The 16,263-nt window shown below is 28.3% G+C and overlaps 1 protein-coding gene across 1 annotated transcript in view; it reads left to right on the forward strand.

Annotated features, from left to right (window-relative positions):
- The window catches only part of LOC142327720 (ATP-dependent RNA helicase DHX8-like), a 34,821-nt gene that overhangs the window by 18,435 nt on the left and 123 nt on the right, over nucleotides 1–16,263 (forward strand). The window contains exon 8 of the mRNA XM_075371007.1: nucleotides 7,158–7,232. The gene's annotated coding sequence lies outside the window, so the exon portion shown is untranslated. The remainder of the gene's footprint in view (nucleotides 1–7,157; nucleotides 7,233–16,263) is intronic.

A 16,263-nucleotide genomic window follows, 5' to 3' on the forward strand; every position in this document is an offset into this window, starting at 1 on the left:
GTATTTAATATATAGTTCTTCATTTTTATTTTTTAATTCGATTGAAAATTATTTTTAATGAAAACCCAGTTATTTGTTAGTTAAATGGTTTTTTAATGAAATATAACAAGCGTGTAGCCAAGAGAGAATGGAAACACAAATTAGTAATTAAACTAATTTATTTGTACTCTGTTCTACTTAAGCCGTTTCAAATATTTTGTAGTTTGTACTTTGAAGTATCATTACGATTGCAAATCTGACCGGAAAGATTTAGTTCATAATTTTAAATGTAAATCAACAGCTTGGTCATTTTAACATTATGAAAAAGTAATATTATTACTAAAAGATTTTATTTTATTAACGTTAAGCTTTTATTTATCGTTTAATTATTAATAACTGACAAACTGTTTTCAGCACTCTTATTAACATTATTGCAAGTTTTATTTGAAAATGTAATATTATATAATTTAATTATCAAAGCATTTGACAAAAAATTCTCTTTTAATTTTCTCTGTGATGCTTAACCTATATGCGAAAAAGAGACCTGATCCCACCTCCCTGCAAGTAAATCTTATGCAAAATTTATGAATTTTCTCTTAAGGTAGTGGGGAAAGAAAAGTAGACTATTTTCACATTTAAAATTTTTTATAAATATTTTCGGTAGGAAAAATTAGTTTTTCAGCGGTTTTTGTTAATAGTCATAAACATACCGGTACTGAAAAAATTACATAATTTAAATATTAAATAATTTAAATAGCTTTAATAATCTATTAAGTAATTAAATAATCTAATATGTAATAAAACTAGTTAAATAAATTGAAAAGCTCTTTAAATTAGTTTCTGATTGATGGTTGTATTTCTAGATTTATTATTTTAGATGAATTTTCATATGTGTATAGTGTTTTATCGCACGTTATTATAATTTTTAATTGTAATTAAATATTTAAATCATTAATCGTATTTTATTTTACTTTTTATTGTACTGTAATTGAATTGTAAGTTCAGTTGAACACTACCATGATTAAGTGTGATATTTGTCACATTTCTGATGTTGTATTCAAATCATATTGTATATTCTTTTATTGTATTCTTTCATCATCGTGTTATTTATTAAGTGTTAGATGTTGTACTTAGGTTTACCAGAATTTATAAAATGTTCTTGGATTACTCGCTCCAGCTTTGAGTAAATAAGGTTGGATTTTTATTTTGCGTCTATTTTATTTCATTAATTGCTCTGCTCCACAAAAAAAGATTTCAGGTCAAGAAGCTGTGAAACCTAGCTTCTGATCTTAACTGAACTATTTTGTTTATGCTTTTCACTTGGTGGTGTAAATCATTCTGTTCTGTCTTTCTGGTTAGGTTCACCCCTTTAGTGAAAAAGCAGGTTTTGGAGGCTAGGTCTATAAAAAAAGCAGAGCAACCAGATTAGAAAACGATACAAGAACATCAGGAAATCAGGAAATATATGAAAAGTAGGTCTCTATAGATTTTTATTTAAGGCCACAATGAAACTATGCAGGAGGGATTTTACTGCCAGCATATCCCAAGTTTGGGAATTTCCCTTACAGCTTTAGGCGGTATGGAATGATAAAAGGTTTTCATTGCTTTATCATTCTGAAACCTCCTAGTATGTTAGACATTTTGTACATCATATTCACTTACCAGTGTTTCTTAGAGTTTTTTTTTGTAATTGATTTCTAGGTGCTGTTAGAACTTAAATTAACTGTTGTTTCCAAACATGCGTAACATAAAATAACCTTAAAACGATAGGGTACCAAGGCCTGTTCTGTTGATGATAAAAAATTACTGGGGGTCTACACTCTATGTATTTTTCCAACCCTAGTTGTGTAGTTACATTTCTCTATAAAATTTGTAAAGTAATCGATTATATCTTTCTTCATCCCCTTTCAAGGTCGAATTTGAAAAATCTAGAAATTAGTTTATCGACATGAAGATTACACTCACCAAAAATCAGGTTGATTTCTTCATTTGTTACCAAGAAATTAAAAAAATAACAGGATTTAAAAAAAATCAAAAATCAATTTTAACACTTTTAATCTCTGAATTTCAAAAAAATGTACAAATCAATTTTTAGATATTCATATTAAGATTACACACACCAAAAATTAAGTTGATACCTAGGACTGTTACAGAGATACAGAGAAATAAAAAAAAAATAATAATAATAATAATTTCCTTATTATTACTCTATTTTAACCCGTTAAACTCGGAATTTCAAAGTGGATTTTCTTAGTATGCACTTACACCGTAAGGAGAAAGTGGATACTAAGAATTTTTTTATAATTGCTTAGCAATTAAATTTTCAGCAATTTATCTTCAGTAGTTTTTGCTGGGCATTGATCACTCTCGATATGCTATTTTATATATATATATATATATTTATTTATTTATAGCATCTCCCGTCTCGGCTTCACCCGAGATTATGAGGTAGCCAACCCATTTTCTAAAAGCATAAAATTGATAGAATTTAGGGTATATGATATTTTTTGCGGCTTTTTGATTTTGAGTGCAGATTGTTGTTGCTAGATCGTAACATATTACTTACATTTATAAAAAGTCAGGTTAATAAATTGAAACATTATATTGTGGCGTCAGTATATTTTGTACTCTAAAAAGCAGAGTTTTTAATGAAATCCATTTTTACGATAATTGTAATTATAAGTTGAAGTTTTGACTGAAGTATACAACTCCATTTCACTAGCTTGTGACAAAGCTAGTATTTACAATTATTCTTATCTATGTACGGTCGCATTTCATTTCCATGAGTTGTCATTACACAATTCTCAAATGTTAAAATTTACTAATTCAGGGTTATTTGAACGAGACAAAAACAAAATCAAGTTTCTATTTTTGGTATGAATTGAAACAGAATTGTGCTTATCAGTGAATTTTTTCTGGTCATTTTATTCTGTTAAATTTTTTTTTTTTAATATTTCACTATCAAAAATTGATTAGTGTGATGACCTGAGCAATGATAAGTACAGTTAGTAGACAACTAACATTAGGGATACAGGAACGAAGATGTCTACTAAGTTTGTGATAAAAGTAGATAAGGTAGTAAGAATTGTCCAGTCAGTAGCCCTATAATTTAGTTAATCGAATACAAAAAGAGGAATAAACTAAAAACTGATGTGTATATAATTTAATTTGTTAAGCATGTGTTGTAGTCTACAAAAGTACATTAGAATTATTTGCTGTTTTTTTTTTAAACTGATGTATCAAAGTAGATATGACTATTTTGAAAAAAGTAATAGTAGCTGATTAGTGCTTATAATATGTGAGCACAGTATATTAGCTATTCTTAGCTAATGTTACAATTAATTAGTACTGGGTAAGATGATTCTGCTAACATCCTGTAATCTTTCAGAGTAGCATCCTGTAAATTAAAGTATCTGCAGCAAGGATGAATTGTCATTGGCTGAAGTCATATTATATCAACAAAATTAAAATTAACACGCATTACACTTTTAAAGAATGATGTGACATTTATATTTTGAGGTTAATGACCGGTAGTTGATACTGCTTAAAATAATTGCTCTTATAAATACAGTATCTAAGTGTGATGCATTAGTATATTAATAGTTTTTTCTTGTACAAACTAATAATTTTAAAATATCAACGTTTGTGATGAAAAAAATGAGATATTTCAAATCTTATTTACAACATCAATAGCTTTGTAATGAGCTTTAAACAAGTTGGAGAATGAGAAAAATGGCGCATTTCCTCACACCTATTTTTATTTAGATTCATACTGTACATTGCGATTGTTTCTGATTGTCTTTCGGTGCCCAAGAAATGCTACTCTAAATATTCTTCTTTGTCTGTTACTTTTTCTGTTGAACTAAGACATCTTTATATATTTGGTACTTGGGAAACGCTTAGATATTATATTGCATATATTGTATACTGTATTATACCAGTAGTAAAGAAATGTACAGCTTGGTATCAAAAGAGCAGTTCTTGTACTGACCGCATTTTTGACCTGCTCATTGTTGCTGAACTTTGTCCCACGCAAAAACTGTGAGAGGATTAAACAAACTGTCCGATAGTGTGAGATTGGAAATGTACGGTAGATGTGACAACACCTCCTGACCCAACTTTTGAATAGTTTCCCGTGTCTTTTGAGCGGTAGGGGATGGGTGTTATGCGTATGAATTATGCCTTTCGAGAGAGAATCAGGAAGTTTTCTCCTTACTGCAAGTTTCACTTTTCTATTACATCACAATAGTACTTGGTGTTGATTGCTTGTTTTTCATTCAAATAATCCCAATAAAAAACCCTTTTTAGTCCAAAACACTGTTAGCATCACTTTACTGGCTGATGTGGAGTTTTCAAATTGTTCTGGTGAACAAACTCCTCTTGTGTTTCCATTCCATTCTCTGATGTTTGGATTCTGGCTAAAAATGATGAATTCAAATGTGAATTTGGGTGTCTTGGAGTCAGTTGTCTCAGAAACCACTTTGAACATGTTTAATTCAGCTTAATGTAGTAATTCAGCTTATAATAATGGAATGGGTAATGCTTATACTTCTGTTACAAATTTCAGCAGGGTGATGTGCAGTTTTTGAATTTTTCCTGGTGAGCAAACTCCTCTGGTGTTTCCATTCCATTCTGATGTTTGGATTCTGGCTAAAAATGATGAATTCAAATGTGAATTTGGGTGTCTTGGAGTCAGTTGTCTCAGAAACCACTTTGAACATGTTTAATTCAGCTTAATGTAGTTATTCAGCTTATAATTATGGAATGGGTGATGTTTATACTTCCGTTACAAATTTCAGCAGTTTTCCCAATTTTTATGCATTTGTTCTTGCGAATAAGGTATGGAATTTTGTGAAGCATCAGTCAAAACTTCCAAATCTTCCACTGAACACATATCAAGTGAAGCTGACATTTTAAACTAAACAAAAAAGGTTATAATAACTGAAATTCTTTTCAAACAACTAATACACACTATGTGAGGAATGCCAACTTAAATGTCAATCGGTTTCAGTTTATTCTTGAAATAGTTTTTCCAGTGTTGGTGTTTGTCTGTTTAATTATTGAACAACCCTTGTACGTATATTTAATTCATACAAGAGATTACTATTAAAAATTAAAAACATGACTGCCGAAAAAAAAAAACATTGCTGACAACTTTTTTTCTGGTTAGGTTCCATCATGATTTTGTATTTTACTAGCAAATACCTCATTAAAATTTTGAAAACTGGAAGATTGGTTGTGAAGATATAACAACATTTATGAATAACCGTGATCTGTTAGATCGAGAGTGTACCTAATGCATGTAAAAATTAGTCCTCAACCTACTAACAAATACCCCATTTGAATTTTAAAAACCGGATGATTGTTTACAGCAATATAAGAGCACCCCATTGCACCTTCCAAAACAGCGCCCCAGAGACATCCAGTTTACCAGTTGATGGTGATGGTTGGTTTAGCCTCGCACAAGGTGCTTGCATCACCTCACCAACTGTAGCCTCACACACAGTCCCCACAAGAAGCTCATTATTAAACAGAAATTATTTAATATTATTTTATTTTATTTAATGTAAATTTAATTCTGTTATTCTTGTAATAGTATTCAATCAGTTCGTTCAATTCAAACCCAGCTCACACAGTGATACAGGTTCACAGTTCATTAATTCAATTCATTAAAGTTGGTACTTCAACCGGCAAATTTCCACTGCTACATATATTTTTATAAGTATACGTACACATATGTATACATATTTATATAGCCTATGACACTCCTGGAAACTTAGGAATTTCAGCGCAGGGTCATTGATGTATATCGGTTCAGTCGTCGAGCTGCTGCAGCGGAACATACATACACCCTAAAAACATTCCTTCCCCTTTTGGGCAGTCATGTAAATAATAAAAACAATTATAAAAATTAAATAAAAGAAAGGGATTATTAGTTGATATTTAGCAATAGATTTGTGGCACAAAGCAGACCAATGGTGGTGATGTGCCGGCCGATTGCACATGGCTTCTTCCACAACTCTCCTGCTAAAAGCAGTCCATTGTCAATTAATTTACAGATTATATAATTTAATTTCTAAGCTTAGATTATTTTATATTTATTTATTAATTTTATTAATAAAATAAAGGGATTATTAATTAATATTTAGCAGTAATAAAATAAAGCAACACCGACAAATAAGAGCAAGAAGAAAGAACATGCTTACATGATTAAACATACTGCCCATCAAAAAACCAGATTTTTTCTTAAATTTTGTAAACAATAAATAACAACTGTAATAATAATTATAAAATAAATTAATAAGTTTTACTACCGTAATTCATTCATTCAGTATCGTAGCAGCTCTCAAATCACAACTATTTTCGACACAAATAAATCGATATTGAAAATATTATTGATTATCAATTTAGAATCGTAATATGATTTTTTGTGGCCTTTTAGTTACAATTAAACATACATATATATATAGCCTATGACACTCCCCATAATGTAAGGATCCTAACGCGGCTGGCTGTAAGGATACATCTAAATTGGTTCCGCTGTTGAGCTGCTACGATAGAACATACGTACACCCTAAAATACATTACACTCCTTTTTGGGCAGTCATGTAAATATGTGCTCAACTTAATAATATCCCAAATAATGGGATTTTTTTCATAACAATTTAAAATATTTGTATATTTTAACAAATGAATATTGTTGGTGGTAGGTCTTACTAACATCCCAAATTTTGGGGTTTTTTCATAATAATTTTAAATATTTTTATGTTTTAACAAATGAATGTTGTTGGTAGTGGGACCAAAATGCTGTTTAGATTTTTATCTTCAACAGATCAGAATAATTACGTAATTGTAAATTTCTGTTTCAGTTCATTTTTCAACGTACTTAGAGAACTTTTATTTTGTTAATCCATATGTCGATTACATTAATTTTACATTTTTTCTCATAAAAGGACTTTTGTAATATTTTACGATAAATATATTCATAATCAATTAGTAGAACTGACGTATTATACTCGTACTTATAATGAATCATCGTGTCATATTATTATTTTTTTTCACTCGATTCTTTCATTCTCCTCAAGATGGGTGTAAGAGGTGAAAACCATTCGATTTATTTTATTGATAAGAGATTGTTGATCGTTATTATAATAATTTTTGTCTTTTTTTTTTTACAGGGAAAAAGGATATCCGATGTGGAAGAACTTTATAAATCGCCAAGACTTATAATTAAAATTGTAATATCATAATATGTAAGTTTTTTTTTACTCATGTTATATGCCTGTAATCTGATAATGTATCATAGACATAAATATTGTTAGGCTGTTCTTATCAAGGTTTTGCCATGTTTTCCCTTGATGCGATCGAGCAAATGCTGGAAAAGTTCATTTAGTTTTCCGTGGAATTTAATCTTTGATATTCTTATTTACATTAAAAATAATAAAAATAAATATTTTTTATTTAAATTGTTGTAATCTTTTCCAATACTTGCTGAATGACCGCTTAACATATGACCCGTTAATCATTAAAATTTGAAATTTCACTCGAATATTGCGATACATCTACGAATAAATATAAGGCATTGATAACATAAAATTTTGAACTTATTTAAAGGAGTGGGGTACGTATCGCCGTTTAAAATTGTTAATTTTTGTAGAGGCATCATAGGATCTACGAATTTGGTACAGTACTTTACGAGTTGTTTACAGTACTGAGATGTGTTAGTGGTCGTACTTAAGAGCGGGAATATAATTAGTTTAATTGTTATAGAGTCTCTGTAATATATTTCCGTAACGGATAACTAAAAATTCATGAAGCAGGAAAAATATTTGTCTACATTTGTAATTCTAATAAATTTTATTCCCGGTCTGGCAGAGGGATACGGCCGTACCCCGTCTTCTTTTTCTTATTTAGCTTCCAGGAATTATGCTCATCTTTGAGCATTCCTGAGATATGTGATTAATTGAAACCCAACCGCCAAAGAACACCATTATCCACGATCTGGTATACAAAATCCGTATAAAAATAACTGACTTTACTAGGACCTTAACCGCAGGAACTCTCGACTTCCAAATCAGCCGATCAGGGAAGACGCGTTCACCGATAGACCAACCCGGGGGTTACGGCCGTACCCCTAAGTAAAATAAATTTATTCTTTAGGGGGTGAATATGTTATTCAAAACAATTAAGTAGAAGTATTTTATATGTTGAAATAATTTACTTTTTATGATTTTAAGTTCTTAGTTTTAAAAAAATCCAAAATACATTTCTCTTACCAGAAGCTGAATTCCCTTGAAAAAAGTTGAATATGAACTTTGGGTAAATTTTTATTACCCATCTGTCTGGCAGAGCGGTAGCATCTTGATCTTTTATCTGGAGGTCCCAGGGTTGAATCCTGGTCAGGCATGGCATTTTTCTTGGACTACAGAATTTAAATTTCATATCTCTCGCACAAGCTACAAGCTTATGTGCTAATATCAAGCAGAAAACAAAAATTTTTAATATAGTTTGTCGTAAATTTAATTTCAGTGACCAAGCTTTAAAATTTATATGTTATATTGTAAGCCAACCATCATTCTTAAATCTGCCAAACTAATTTACCTCATCTACACTGATTAAAAACATCAACGTTTTTTTTACATATATCTAAACCTAATTACCATACAACTGATTAGAATTTTGGCCAGATTACTGTGAACAATTTTGTTTAAACTGTATACTACTCCACAAAATGTAAACTTTTTATTTAAGAATAAATGACAGTAACATGAATATGTCAATATAATTTCACCAGTTTCTATAAGCAAAGACCACCACACGTCATATTTCATTGTTATTAAAAAAAATTTAACGTTAAGATTAAATTACAAAAGATATTTAATACATTGAGGTTATTTAAGGTAAAATTTATAATAGAAGGTAAACAAACATATTACATTCAGACAGTCTTTGATGGATATAGTCAATAAGGAAATAGACGTATGCACTGTAAAAAAAATAATGATTCGTATTTATAAAATTAAAAACAAACATCTGATTATGATTTCATTTTTATGGTACAGTCAGGTTGATTTTTACTCCAAAAAGTCTTCATTTTGAAATGAAGAGTGAAGAATTTTATTAAAACTCCACTTGCAATACTATTTTATCAGAACATCAGAAAAGGACTATCAGATCGCTGTTGAACCCATAAGTATAATAATGATTATGAATCATGTAGTTTTACTTCATTTAGAAAATAATGTATGACTGTGTACTTTATTTAGTAATACATTCTAACCTACCCTTGATTTTATTTTTATGAATGCGTTAAATATATTATGTATATTTGTTCATTTCATGAAGAAACAGATAAACCTTCAGGACATGTTCTACTGGGGAAAATAATGAAAAAATTTCATATAAGCATAGATTTGGAAATGCTTTATTTTTGAGTAAGGACTAGCAAAATATTTTACCCAGATTTCTGCTCTTCTAATAAAAAAAGCCCTCCTGTAATTTTTGGGACCCAAATTAAGAAGTAAAGTTGGTGGTCGCATATGTAATTTGACCTGGTAAATAGGATAAAACAGAACTGTAACTCCAGTAATGTTTAAGATATTCGACATAAAACAGAATTTGGTGTCAAAAAACAAGTTTTTTTTAGGTTGGTAGTAAAATAGCTTTGTTAAATGATTAATAAATGCAGAAGATTTAGTAACAAAATTTGAAGAATATTTAATTCTAAGAAAATTAATGTAAATACAACCAATAAATAAATTGTTCTAGTTGAAGGGGGGTGCCACACCACCAAACATTTAAAGAAAATCGTTGCTGAAAATTTGATTTAACTACAGCATGTGGGTTTTCTTCAGACCACTGATGTGAATTCCTGTGTTGTTTATGCCATTATGGATAAAAGTAGCTTTGTTTGAAAATGGTATGAACAGAATTAAGTGGTTATTATTGTTAATCAATTAAAAAAATTAGAGTCATCTGGCACGGTCACCAATCTAGAAGTTTTGAATTTTCTGAACATGATAAGGATGTAGTCCATGAGCATGTAATATCCTCCATATTCTGTGGAATGTAGAAATTCTTTGCATGTTCGTTGCAAAACTAAGCTGTATCACCTGAAGAATGTTTTCTATTTTATCACCAAAAAACTTTTTTTCAAGAAGTTTTGTACTGACATTCAGTTGAAACTTGAGCGCCAAGAAGGGTAATATTCTCACAAATATCATTAAAATTCTACAAATAATTTATGGTTTGAAACTACTCATCCATTATACCAACGTTGGTATTCTTCTACCATATACCGTTCTGTTTTGATTTTGATTTTAATAATAAAAATTGATTTTTTTTTTGCTTTTCATAGACTTTATTTCATAAATTTTCTCAGAATTAAATTCTCTACAAGTTTTGATAATAAAATTTATGAATTTATTGATCAATCAAGAAAGTTATTGTACTTCAAACTTGAAAAAATATATTTTTTGTCACCAAATCTTTCTGTTTTACATTGTATATTATGAAAACTGCAAAAAATACATTTCTGGGACTGTTTTATTCAATTTTTTAAGTCAAAAACATAAGAAACCATCAAATCTACCCCTTATATAATGCCATAAAAATTGCAGTATGATCTCATAAAACTAGGGAACTTAATATCACCAGGAGAATTTTTCGTTAGCCATAATTCAATAACAATCTGTTTTCGGACATATGTTTGTATGAATTTTTTTCTTAGTTCTAGAATCAGTTCCCAAATTATTTCTCTTTCCTCCTGAATCACTCTGTATGTATTTCTGTACTTAAACCCAGAGACAATATCCACCTCAAAAAATGTGGCAACCGAACTAATTTTGCAAATATATATTAAAATTTTTGCTATATCTGCAAAATTTGAACATTGGTGTTCAAGAAAGGATCTTATTATTTACTTCCTTTGTTATTTTTAATAAGTTTATCATTTTAAGTAACCTATTCCCCAATTTATTTAGAATGAAATAAAAGGCTGTTTTTACAGAATCAACATTACTCTGTTTTTATGTTTTAAAATAATGCTAATTTAAAAAAGAAGCAGAATTTTCTGATTTCTGTATCATGAATAATTAATTTAATTTGATTAATATCCATTAAATAGTTTTTCAATGGATTAGTGCTTATGCCAGTTCCTTATGTGATCTATATAATTTTTAATTATGTACTAATCTGGTTAAATATTTATTTATCTGTTTTTCTAGATCTAATTTATTATTAAACTACCTGTTGTATATTTGGGAAGCCTTCAAAGTGTCCTTTATAGTATCCCAGCCTTTATGGTCTCTCTAGATAAAAATAAATTTTAAGGAAGGTCAAAGGCAGGATAAATTGGCACATTTATATTGAATTTCATAGTAAATTAGAGGTGCATCCTCTTTCCACCTAAAATCTCTGTACTAGAGGAGTAGGATGGTTTTTGGATCAAAGCCTTTTCATTTTAAAATCGCATTGTTCAGAATGTTTAAGCAACTTTTGATTTTTATTTGTCTTATTGTATTTACTAAGAAGTACATTTATCTTAATGTGATTGGTAATTAAAATAATAACAATGGACAAAGTAAAATAATGTTTATCACACTGAAATTAAATTTTACTTAAATTTTGACTTTAGTTATTGTATAAAAATGTAAATTAATCATCTTTTTGACTGATTCTTCAGTCAATATATTTCATACATAAGTTGTAGTGTCATAATGTTAATATATAGAAAAAAATCATTCTGTATTTTTAAACCATAGTATTTTCTTTTTTTTAAGAGAATCAAAGCAACAATAACATCAAGCAATTTACATATAAGAAGATATTAGTGAATGAACAGTTTCCTATTTTCTAAACTTAATATCTTCTTCCTAAATTACCTTCCGTTTGATATCTTCAGCAGTTTATATTCTAATACTTCTCTTCCATCTAAATCCCTTTTTTCTTCCTTTTAGTTTAACAGCATCTGAATCCAATTCTACTGATGCGGTCGGTAAAGTATAGGACATTTCCTGCATTTCCATTCTGTATCTAAAAAATACTAGGTAGAAACCAAAATTTAAACTTTTATATAAATTTTATTTAATTTTGAACTATATCTTTAACGTAATATTTATGTGTCACACCTGAAAAAAAATGGCAGCCATTAGTTTTATCATTTTCCCTTTAATATTATAATATTAATAAAAACTATTTATTTACATTTTTCATTTAATTTAATTTTGATATAACCATTTTTACAAAATTTTAACTTAAAAAAACTTTTACCTTTTTAATAATAATATTGTTTTGACTTAACAGTAATGATTATTAACAGTTATAATAGTAAGAAATAAGATAACAAATCAGAAAACTGTGATGATTTATTTTTTTATTCAAAATTTACGAAACTACTAGAATAAGTGTAGGTCATCCAATAATTTAAAAAATAGTTAAAATGCATAAAGCATAGTGTGTATTCATGTTTCAACTTATTTAATTTTTTTTTATTATACTGTTTATGTACAAGGTCTATTCAGAAATTATCTGACCTAATTTTTTTCTCAGGAAGCAGTTAAGAGTCAAAAGGTTTTGCTAAATATAACTATTTGGTAAAATTTTCTCTATATATTTTTTTTAATTCTTCAATCAAGTCAGTCATATTCGACAGTTTTTTTGAATGATTATGGTAAATGATTTTATCTCATTAACATTTTCTATATGGTGACCACACATTAAACAATCCTTCTGTATAAAGTTTCACCAACAGCTTTGTGATACCCAAATTGAAACGGTACATAAGATTAAGCATGCTATGAATGTTACACAGATTAAAATGAATGATACAATTGATTAAAATATGCTGAATTTAAATAGAAAGTAATCAATATTATAATAGACTATTAAATTGGAATTTTTGTTAGTAAAAAAATTTAAGCAAAATGTTCAACTGAGTAAAAAGAAGTTAATATTGACATTCTACAAAAGAGTTTACAAATAGCAACCAGCAAGATGCATGCATCATCTACCTACTGGTTATGAAAAATGGTTGGATGGGTACAGTTCACAAACCTAGACTTAATCATTACAATCAAAATTTCAGTATTTCCTGGACCAAAGAAATACAGATGAAAAGCTGAGTAAAAATAATGCTCAGCATTTTTTTACTGAAGAGTTTAATACCATGGAAATGCTGAAAAAAGTTAACTGCTGTAAATATTATCATCAAGAACTCCTTCACCATTTTTACAATATTATTCACCTCAGTAATCAGATCTGAAGAAATCTCAGAATTGTAAAACAACATTAGCATACTACACTCACCTATCCCTGTACCTAGTCTTGAACTTTTAAATTAAATGAGTGAAATAAAACTTCCAAAATTATATTCCAAATTTTATTATATTTTAAATAATAACAAAAGTGAAGTTTGTTAAGAAGTTACTGGATTTATACTTTTTGAAGAGAAAAGTTAGAACAGAATATGTGAGATACCTACATCCTACTTAGGTTTAATTAGATAAGTTGGTTTACTGTACCCAATAGTCAGAACAACCAATTTGAAATTTTTGGCAAACCATAGATAAGAACTGCCCTATAAGTAGACTCACAGCTGCTTCACAGATTGAGGGTAGAATGGGAGCTGATTCCATAGCAAATTATGAAACTGTTTGATGATATTTATATTTATTAATTAAACATGAATTATTCCACCTTAAGCAATAAACAGTGTTATTACCTTTTTCATACTTTTTGTTTTTTGAGAAAACAACATTTTCAAAATTTTATCATCTATTTCCTTCATCCAGACGTTAAATTTTTTCTACAATTAACATGAAAACCAGCATTGCTAAATATTGTGAGTTCTTAATAATATTACACACTAAAGAAAAATAGTTATATATTAATGTCTGGATAAACAAAATGAATTGAAAATGTAACAAAACTCAGAAATATATGTTCTCTGAAAATTAAAATAATAAAGGTAATATGGCTGTTACTATTTACTGCTTAAAGTAGAATTCATTATATTTAAATAAGAAATTAGATAACAAGGTAATGGTTTAAAAAACTTTGTAATAAAAGATATTTGATTTATGTATAAGTATTCATATTAAGAGTTACACTTAATTTTTTTAATATTTTCACAGTTTTATTGAGTTCATAATAGTTAATTTTACTTTAATATTAGAAATACCCATCACAACATTCCACTGCAAATGATTTACATTAATGGATTACATTAAAGGATAGTAGAATTTCAGGACTATTAGTATTATTTGTTAGTACATTGGTAAAAACATGTTCATTAGTATAATGTTGAATGTAAATGCTTACTGTCTGAAGGGAAAATTGATGTCAGAATAAATTTCTGTATGGTACTGTTGATAGAATCATTTTTAATAGGCTTTCCTAGGAGCAATACATTTTTGATGTTTTAACAGAATGTTTCAGTCAAGATGAATTAATTGTCTACAAAATACTCACTGTCAGTACAAGACTTACCTTAATCTTATTATAACCAGACTACTTTGGTAAAGTACAGTTCCAAAGTTGTGAGTAATAAATGAAAGAAACTTTTTAAATCATGCATGCTAATGTACACTATTATAGTAAAAAATTTGCCTAAAAAATAAATCAAGACATCACAATATACTGAGTCATACTGAAGATTTATACATTACTGCTACACATGTAGTACTTCATACATAAATATTTGTCATTATTATAGATAACTGTGTTAGGTATCTATTATACGGAGCGTAGAATATAATATTTATTTTGTAATTTATTATTATATACTTCTTTGTAATATTTATTTATTCTTTATTTTAATATTTCTTTTTACATATACTTAATAGTAATGTTTTCACTTCAGTACACTAGAAAAGTTTATGTTCCAATTATAATAAAAATAGTGTTCGTGTTAATAAAGACTCTTTATTAACTTGAATACTATTTTGTCATAACATTTTTTTTGAATTCTTAAGGAAAAGTGAACTCCTACTGACTTTTGACAAAAACTAATATTTCCTCTTAATTTATGAGAAATATACAAAAAATTGAGAAATTGATTTTGTATTTGCATGTAAAATTTTCCAGTTATTATTTGTCTCTTCAGTATTATTTGTCTTTTGACAAATAATACAATGTCTAAAAATATTGTTAAAGTTAGATCTTCTGAAAATATCTTGATAATATTTTCATCAATTAATTTATTAAAGTCCTAACCTTTATGATTAGCATAAATAAGTCTAAGTTTTATGATTAGCATTGATAAATTTTCATTTAAGTACATTGGAATTCTTATTTCATTAGTGATGTTAATATTCATATTTAGAATTCAACTACCTATTACAAAAAGTGATATACTTTTAATATTGTTGATGTATTTTTTTTTTCAACTTTGTAGGTTTCAGATACTGATAGGTAAAATTTTAACTGTGAAATATACTCATATTTTAATTATCCATATGGAGATATTTGTACTTTTATTCATATAGTACAGTGTAGATACATGTCATATATCCTGTTTACTTGATTATTATGTACAAGGAGGGTTCAAATAAGAAAAGAAACTTTGTACTGTAATTTATTTACTGAGTGCAAAAAGGTAACTTGCACAATTTCATTGTATTAACTCATGCCACTGCAATTCACTTTTTCCAGTACTCAAGAAGCTTCTAGATTCCACAGGAAAGGAAAGTTTTTGATTAAATATCAATCCATTCTTGCAAACTATCAGTAATCCATTTGACATAAACTTATTTTCCTTCTAATTATTTTAAGTAAGCCAGAACTGAACAACTGATACTCTGACAGAGCTAAATTTAGATTATATGGAGAGTAGAGTAGCATGTCCCACTTGAACTTTCATAGCATTTCCATGGGTAAGTAAGCAGTGTAATGAAAAATATTTTCCTGGAGAAAATAAAAAGAAGATTGAACAACTCTCAGTTTGCAATGAACTTTTAATATAACTTTTAAAAATATAAGATAGAACTGAGCAGGGATAACAAAGTTCTGTGAAGTCAGGTAAAGAATTCCCTACAAATTCCAAAAAAAGGTTGCCATTTATTTTCCCAGTTGAAAATGTAATTTTTGCTTTCCATGGTGGAGGTCAGCTTGAACATTACAAAGAATGTCACCTCTGCATTTTTCAGTAAACTGTACTTCTGCTAAGTACATAAAAAAATTGTTCATTATAATATCAAAGATATTATTTTAAATCTATTTTATGGTGTTTCAATAGTTGGGAAATTGTATTGTTAAATAATATGTAATTTTTCTATGTATACATAA

This window comes from Lycorma delicatula, chromosome 7 (assembly GCF_047948215.1).
Source record: "Lycorma delicatula isolate Av1 chromosome 7, ASM4794821v1, whole genome shotgun sequence".
In the NCBI taxonomy this organism is placed as follows: domain Eukaryota; kingdom Metazoa; phylum Arthropoda; class Insecta; order Hemiptera; family Fulgoridae; genus Lycorma; species Lycorma delicatula.